Here is an 8,820-nt window from a genome sequence, read left to right on the forward strand (position 1 = left end):
GAGAGAGAGAGAGAGAGAGAGAGAGAGAGGGAGAGGGAGAGGGAGAGAGAAGGGGGAGGCGGAGGTGGGGAAGAGACTGAAATATTTAATAAATAAATAAATAAATAAATAAATTTAAAAAAAAGAAAAAAGAAAATAAGCCACATAAAGATGGAATATATATATATAAAAAAGAGTGTGTGGGGATGCCCTGAGATCCTGAACTCCCTTGAGCTATCTGAATATTTTGATACTTTTTCTGCCTTCAAGTTTGATTCTGAGGAAGGTTGAAAACCAGAATCCATGACTGAACCTTTGTTTTCCACAATGCCCAGAGCCAAAGAGACACTGGTTGGGTTTTTTGATACTGGTTTTTGTTTTTGTTTTGCCTAAAGCACATTCTGCTCGCATGATCTTTCTGGAGTAATCAGCTTCACAGCATGGTCGTGCCCAGGGGAAAAAACCCTCTCTATGCTGGAGAAGAAATTCTAAGGTCCGACCCCTGCAGATCTCATCTTGATGTCTGATGGGAAGTTATCATAACTTGAGAATGCTTTTCTCTCTTGATCCTGTTTGGGGCTCATGAACATTTTGTTGACATCAAGGAATTTGGCTGTGGCCAATATTCTGAGTTCTACCCATTCCTCACCCCCAAAACAATAAGCCTGTAACTCTGTACTCAATCCTAATGACAGAAGGTTGCTGGGAAGCAATTAGGAGGGATTAGAATGGATGGTTAGTCTTTGACAGTAGTGCCTCTTACCTTCTAATAGCCGGCTGGAATGACATTCATTACAGCTTAATCACAGTCGCTTTCAGATGTAGACAATTTCGGTGGATTACTTCATTCCCTGTACCCTTGGTTACTGCCTACATTTTGAAAGTAAGCATTCATTTAATAACAGTTTAGCTTTAAGTTTTTCTTTCTGCAAAACATTCTCTTCCAGATTAAGAAGCATATTATAGACACCCCACAGTCCCACACCCGTCATTCTATGATTTATGGAGCAATTGCTGTGCTTCGGATCACACGTTAGGCATGTGATCCAGAAATTAATTAATGTTATATCTCCCTTTTGCCACAGTTCAGTGGTATGTACTAAACATATAGTTCTAGCACATTCTGATCATTAGAATCCTATGACCTCAGGTCTTCATATGTCAAAAAACATCGACCTAATTTCACAACACACTCTTTTTTTATTCTTTTTTTTTAAAGATTTATCTATCTGTATTTTATATGTATGAGTATTTTGCTTGCATGGATGTCTGTGTACTCATGCATAGTTACCCATGAAGGGCAGAAGAGGGCATCAGACTCACTGAAATTAGAGTTATAGATGGCTGAGAGCCATCGTGTGAGTCCTGGGAACCAAAGCTGGGTCCTCTGTGAGAACCACAAGGCCTCCTAAGTGCTGCACCATCTCTCCAGCCTCACAACCCACTCTTCTTAAGCATCCACATAAGAGCCAGGTCCTATACTGCCTGGTAAGGAAAGAAATATATAATTTTCTCTGGACAGTGTTTCATCCTGAGCCTCAAGGGCTGTTGATTCAGCAAGACAAATTTCCCTCAAAGGCAGCAAGACCAAGTTCATAAACTGAGACTCTTTCGCCGTTAATCTGTACGCACTTGGTCTACCCACAGGAAGCAGCAAGTGTTCTAAGAATTGATTCGTAATAGCGTCTGTGCTCAAGAGCGAACACAAGAGGCAGGATGGGTAGCTGCATCAGGCTAGGTCAGCGCTCTGCAGACACCAGGGAGGAAGCGAGAAAGGTGCCACGTCAGAGTTCTGCCCTGTTCCACACAGCAGGCTCTTCAAACCCAGGCTCCACCTTGAACTGAATCACTGGCTTGCTCCTCTGACCCTGTCACAGCACAGCAACCTCTCTTCCAAGCACGCTGCTGAGAAAATGCAGAACCGCTCTATTTCGAAAAGGCTCCACATCCCTGCATCCGAGCTGGGTCACTCACCCGTTGAGTCATATTTAGCAAGTTCAGGGTCTCTTTACCGCCCGTGGGGAAATATGGTTTATGAAAAACTTGAGGCTATTTTACTTGCAAAAGCTATATAAGCATATATAAGCGTTGTCTAGCAAATGGCATTTTATGAACATAACTCAATTTAAAAACTCTTTAGACTTTTAGGATTTAATTGTCTATCATTGTGTGTGGGTTTGTGGTGACGTGGGATGGAGCACAGATGCCGCAAGGCATTTGCAGAAGTCAGAGGACGGTTTTGAAGGGTTGATTCTCTCCTCCCACTTTTTTGTTTGGTTGGGTTTTTTTTTGTTGTTGTTGTTGTTGTTTTTTGAGGGGGGGAGGGGTTGGTTTTCAGAAGACTTTCACCTATCTCTGCTTCCTGAGTGCTGGGATTAAAGGTGTGGGCCACCACTGTCTGGCTTCTTCTTCCACTTTTATGTAGACTTTGGATGTCAAACTCAGGTCACCAGGTCCTACTCAGCAAGCACCTTTACCAGCTAAGTCATGTCACTAATCCAAAAATATTTTTTCTTTAAAATAATTTTGTTTTAAATTTAAAGAAGATTTATTTATGTTAGTTATGTGTGGATATTTTGCCTGCATGTACATTTATCTGCACACCAGAAGAGGGCACCTAATCCCACCTACTGCTGTAGGTGGTTGTGAGCCACCACATGGGTGCTGGGAATTGAACTCAGAACGTTTGAAAGAACAGTCACTGGTCTTAACCACTGGGCCATCTCTCCAGCCCTTAAATTTTTATTTGTATTTGTTTTGTTTTGTTTTGTTTTTTGTTTTTGTTTTTCAAGACAGAGTTTCTCTGTGTAGCTTTGGAGCCTGTCCTGGAACTAATTCTTTCTTATAGACCAGGCTGGCCTCAAACTCACAGAGATCTGCCTGCCTCTGCCTCCTGGGTGCTGGGATTAAAGGCATCCACCACCACTGCCAGAAAATTTTTATTTTTATTAATATGTATGGATGTGCATGTGTGGGTGCCAAAAAGGACATAAAATGTTGGATCCCTTGAAGCTGGAGTCACGGGTGGTTGAAAGCTGTCAGACATGGGTGCTAGGAACGGAATCCTAGCCCCCCTGAAAGAATAGTAAATGTTCTTAGCCACTGATCCATCATTCTGCCCCCCTCCCAAAACATATTTTTATTGGAGCCTCTCTAGGTTTGGTGGTGGATGCCTTTGATCCCAACACACGGGAGACAGAGACAAGCAGATCTCTGTGTGTTCAAGACCACCCTGGTCTATATAGTGTGTTCCAAGACAGATAGATATACCCAATGAGACCCTGTCTAAAGAAAAAAACATTCTGGGAATGACTGAGTTAGCTCAGCAGTTAAAAGTACTCATTACTCTTGCATAGGACCAGGGTCCAAGTTTCAAATTCCACACGGCAGCTCAAAACTGTCTATAATTTCACTCCCAGGGGATGGGATGCCCTCTTCTGGCCTCCAAAGGCACTGCACGCACATGGTACACACATGCAAGCAAAGCATACACATAAAATAATAAAACAAATACATTTTAAAAATTGCTATAATTTGTTCTTCACTAGCACGAAAGCTCTTGGAAATGGACTGTTTCCGCTCTTCTCACACTTAGCATGGCGGTTATAATGAACCTAGGTATTCCTCCACTGAATTCTGTATGAAGCCAAGCAACCTGGAAGTGTCATGAAGTTTCGTGAGTTCATGGACTGGGGAGGGGTGGTGGTGTTTATATCCTTCATTAGATTTTTAAAGGTATGAGCCAACAAAAATGGCCAAGAACCACCCAAATCCTTTGATGCAAAGTTATTGAATAAGCAAAAGGCTGCTATTTTTGAGTTTAATCAACAATTCTGGTTGTGCTCCAGAGTGAGGGGAGCTTACATAACTTCATGGTATCTATCTAGGTCATGTTAAGGCCAAGTGCAAAGAACAGAAATGAGTAGAAACAGAAGTCAGACATTGAGATCATTCTGCTAGTATTAAAGGAAGAGCTGGGACAGCCTTGGCTAATACTGCTCTCCCACCAACCAACACAATATGCCCAGGCTACTGATTTCAATAGTGACCAAACTATCAGAAAAATGTCAATATGGTATCCTGCAAAGAGAAGACACTGGATGGATATTTGATGGTTCTAAGAACCCAAGATGAAAAATCAGAAAAACAAAACACTATAAAACTGTTTCCAGAGCCGGGCGGTGGTGGCGCACGCCTTTAATCCCAGCACTCGGGAGGCAGAGGCAGGTGGATCTCTGTGAGTTCGAGACCAGCCTGGCCTACAAGAGCTAGTTCCAGGACAGGCTCCAAAACCACAGAGAGACCCTGTCTCGAAAAACCAAAAAAAAAAAAAAAAAAAAAAAAAAAAAAAAAAAAAAAAAAAAAAAAAAAAAAAAAAAAAAAAAAAAAAGTAGGCTGAGCATAAGCCAGAGGGAGAAAGTCAGTAAGCAGCATTCTTCCATGGCTTCTGCTTCAGTTCTTACCCTGATTTCTCTCACTCTCGACTTGTGTAAGAAGTCAATAACCCCTTTCTTTTTGCATTAGCTACTTTTCTATTACGACGATAAAAACACCATGACCAAGGCAACTTCTAGCAGGAAGGGTTGTTTATTTGAGTTTATGGTCCCGGAGGAATAAGAACCAGTCTCTGTCACTGGGAAGTGGCAGGCGTGGTGACTGGGGCAGCAAGCTGAGAGCTCACACTTTCGGGAGCAAACATGAAGCAGAGAGAGAAAATTGGGAACAGAATGAGATCTTAAACTCTCAAAGCCCACCCCCTTCTTCCTCCATATTTTCTTCAGCAAGGCCACACCTCCAAATCTGTGGGGAATGGCCTCTGTGCAGTGGTAGCCTGGTCTCGGGTGGGAGGTAGATGCAGAAGAGGAAAGTTAGGGCTGTCAGTCAATGGAAGTGGATGTCAGAGGTACATTTCCCTGTGACCTTCAACTTAGCTGTGATTCACAATAGACTCAGACTGGTGGTATGAATATTACCACCAATATGGTTACCCTTGAGCTAGAATAGTCTTCCCATTCTCTTCCCATTGCCCACTTCTATATTTACAGTCAGAATAGAGCAGTTGCATGTTGTATTCTCTTTCTTTTTTCCTTCATCCAAGATGCCCATGTTTTATAAACCTTTTGTCGGGTTAAAATTACACACATCCATCCCTTCTACTATGTCACCTGCCCTTGTCATAATCCATTAAACTGATTTCAATGTATCGGTTCATATTTGGGAGAGTATCAGACATCAGACACTTAGAACAAAGTCTAATCATTTACATACACTACACTAAGTAAAAGGTGTTGATCTTGGCCCTTGAGCTTGGTAATCAGCCGACCTATTATTTGACGAGCTCCAGGTCACTGAGAGATCCTTTCTCAAAAAGCAAGGTGCACAGTTCCTGAGGGCGACATTTAATGTTGTCTTCTGGTCTCCACACATACACACACATGTGTGCACTCTTGTCTGCTCCCCTGTGAATATGTGCACATACATACACACCAAGATCTATGACCCTGAGGCGCTTGACTTCATCTGGGACTCCAGAGCCCAAAGTGACAGTTCAGGAATAGAGCCACACCAATCCTCCCACGCTGGGGTAATTCACATCCATCAAGGGCCCAAGGTGGAGTTTTAGAGCTAAAATAGGAGACTTTGAGCCTATGCCTTGCAGCAGGTTTTTTGTTTGTTTGTTTGTTTTGTTTTGCAGGACCCTGATCATCTAAAGGGTGTGGGGCCAAGGCAGAAGTGTGGGTCAACCCTTCTGCTGTCAGAAATATTTCAGTGGTGGGCTGGAGAGATGACTCAGAGGTTAAGAGCACTGGCTGCTCTCCCAGAGGTCCTGAGTTCAATTCCCAGCAACCACATGGTGACTCACAACCATCTGTAATGAGATCTGGTGCCCTCTTCTGGCCTGCAGGCAGACATGCAGGCAGAACAGTGTGTACACAATAAATAAATAAATCTTAAATACTTCAGTGGGAATGCTTGAGAAGCATCAATCTATATATAACTCAGGCATTGAGGGGAAATTTTCAACTTTTAAAACATAATTTAAATAACAATAAGTGCCGATTCATAAGGAAGCTGGGCGATTGTTCCAGAAACACAGGCTTTCATCTGGGCTATGCGCCTTCCCTCTCCTTCCCTATTCACAGCCCCCAAGTTGTCACAATACTAAATGGCTCTGTAAATTAGTTAAGTATACAGAGACCAATCCAGGCAAACGCACATGCGTGAGGAGAATCCTATTAAGATTTCCCCAGATGAAGGCTCTCCATGAGGAAGTGCCACAGAGCCTTCGGATAACTCATCCATGTTGAATACAAGCAAAGCTCACAAAGGCTCTCTATGGCCTGCTGTAAGGGAACCTCCGATGACTCCTCCCCCCCACACTTCACCTTTACCACAACCCTGGAAGCACGGTGCTGGCCCTGTAGGTGCAGTGGTCTGGGGTTCACCGTGTTCACCAGGGAACTATGGTAACCACTGCGGGAAAGGTCTGGTGGGATGGCGGGGCAGTTCTCCATCTTGTAGAGAAATCTATGTGGAGGGCGTCCATGACTATTCCTGGTCCAAATCCCGTCTTGACCTGTAGATTTAAGGAGAAGGATAAAAAGCAAATGGGTGGATGGCTTTGCCTCCTGATTTCTCCTCCAGGCTATCCTCTTCCCACTCAAACCAAACACCTCCCACCTGTCAAGAAAAAAAAATCTGGTGTTAAATTATAATCAGACTTGTAAAACAGAACATGGGGTGATTATTTTAATTACATGATTTTTTTTTCTTTTCCAAAAGGAGCATTTGCCAATGGATTCCTTTAAATAACCAATGCCTTGCATGTTTAAGAGAAGTCATGATTGACAAGAGCATGACACAGAGCAGAGCTTTTTTGGAAACACATCCCATCCGTGTCGTTTGGGTGGCCTTGCCGGATGAGCACAGTGGTGATCCAGCAGAAGCAAGGCTGCACTGAAACAGCATCTCTAGACTCAAAGTGAAACGGAATCCTCTTTGGATGCCCAACTTCTGGCTCAAGCGGTCTACACTTGAGTCTCACGGTCTCTTCTGCAGCTGGTGCTTGCTTGGTTAGATTTGTCCTGCAGCTCAAAGGATTGATGTGAGCATTAGATAGGATAATGTATTAAATGTGATGTGTAGCACCCTTCCTGCCTGCCACTTACTAAGTTATTAACTGCTATTGATAACTGCTAGATGGACAGGATGCCGTCCCAATGCCCAGGAAATAGGAGAGCAGATGTCTTGTTCTATTCTAATTACATGATCCACAAACCAGGCAAAGACTCCAAACACAGCTTCTAATTATCTAGTTAGCACGGAAGAACAATCTATATTAGATTAAATTCCAAACAGCGACTTTCGGCCAATATATCCTTACATTCCCAACGTTCTATTTTCCACCACTCAACTAGCGCACCATTTTCTACAGGGTTCAAAGGGCAGGAAATTCTTCCAAGTGCTCAGTGGGGAACGTGTGGTAATTAAGATCAGAACATCTCCGAGATATCAGGAGTTTTCCTTGGCTTGGGACAAGTGGAAGCAATCGTTAAGTTCTCCTTTTTGACGATGGCTTGGTGAGAATGCTGGTCTGGCTGGTCTGCTGGGACACACCACAGTGGTTCTGATGAGCAGCTCAGCTCCCACCCCAAACCTGCGAGGAACACAGGTTCTCGGGTCCCCTCAGGGTTATTAGAGCACAGTCGTTTGTGGCTGACGAAACCGTCGGGAGCAATATTGATCTGTCATATGGATGGCACACTACCCACTCAGTTCCCAGCAGACATCACTAACGAGATCTCAAAACCCTTTTCCACACAGTGCCCGGAGTGCCCCGAGTCAGCACAAATCAATCAGCTTTGGCTCGGTGGGAAGCAGTTACTGATGGACGGGCTCAATGAAGCATTCCTTCAGTTCCTTGGATTTCCCCTGCAGAAAGATTGTAGCCCGGCCTACAGAGGGTGAGACCCTCAGGACAATAAGAAAACAAGTTGGTTTCTGAACCTGAACATCATCTCTGACATAGACAAGCCTGGTTGCCACAGCCCATGAAACTGCCCTCAGAAATATAGGCATCGAGTCTACAGAAGAGGCTCCAGCCAGCAAGTTCAACCTCACTATAATTGCCATTCAAATGCTGTAAAACTGTCCTACATGCCCAACTGAGAGAGCATGAAAGGCTCCTGCTAGCTACCTACTTATCCCCTAGCTATTCCTATATGCCAATTTTTATAAAAAGCTAGATCCCAATCTTCACACTCTGTCACTGATTAACTTTGCCCTTTCTGGTCCGTTCCTCTTTCCAAAATCAGTCTATCCTTGGAGCGGGGGTTAAATGAAGAAAGCTTTCACACTCTTTCAGATAGACTGCTCTCTGGAGTGTGTGCACCAAGATTTGTACAGGATGTTACAGTATGGGTTTGTTTCCTGTTTATTGCATTTCTCTATCTACTTATTGTTGCCAGTGATGCTAGATTCTTTTATGTTGCTTTGTTTTGGAGACAGGATCTCCTGTAGTTTTTTAGGCTGGCTTCCAATTTGCTGTGACCTTGAACTCCTCCTCCCTCCATCTCCCAAATATTGGGATTACAGGTATGTGTCTCCATGACCAGACTCCTTTTATACAGAATTTTAGTCATCAACACTCAGTATAGTGAAGGCATAAGTCACGAACAAGGCCACACCAGTTTGGAGTTATGATTAATAGGGTGTTATTTATTTAAAGGGGAAAACTTACAGATCACCGTCTCAGACAACAGCCATCTGCACAACCAGGAAGGGAGTCTAGTCTCCAGCGGAGCAGGAAGTGAAGAGAGCGAGCAGAGGAAATAGCCGCTT

General features: G+C 43.6%; 1 long non-coding RNA gene across 1 annotated transcript in view; it reads left to right on the forward strand.

Moving 5' to 3' along the window:
• The window catches only part of LOC126515177 (uncharacterized), a 29,376-nt gene extending 21,992 nt beyond the window's left edge, over positions 1 to 7,384 (forward strand). Inside the window, exon 3 of the long non-coding RNA XR_007595766.1 lies at positions 6,763 to 7,384. This is a non-coding gene — a long non-coding RNA (uncharacterized lncRNA). The remainder of the gene's footprint in view (positions 1 to 6,762) is intronic.
• The last annotated feature ends 1,436 nt before the right edge of the window (positions 7,385 to 8,820 follow it).

This window comes from Alexandromys fortis, unplaced genomic scaffold (assembly GCF_014885135.2).
Source record: "Alexandromys fortis isolate MF-2015 unplaced genomic scaffold, M_Fortis_MF-2015_v1.1 scaffold_159, whole genome shotgun sequence".
Taxonomy (NCBI): Eukaryota; Metazoa; Chordata; class Mammalia; order Rodentia; family Cricetidae; genus Alexandromys; species Alexandromys fortis.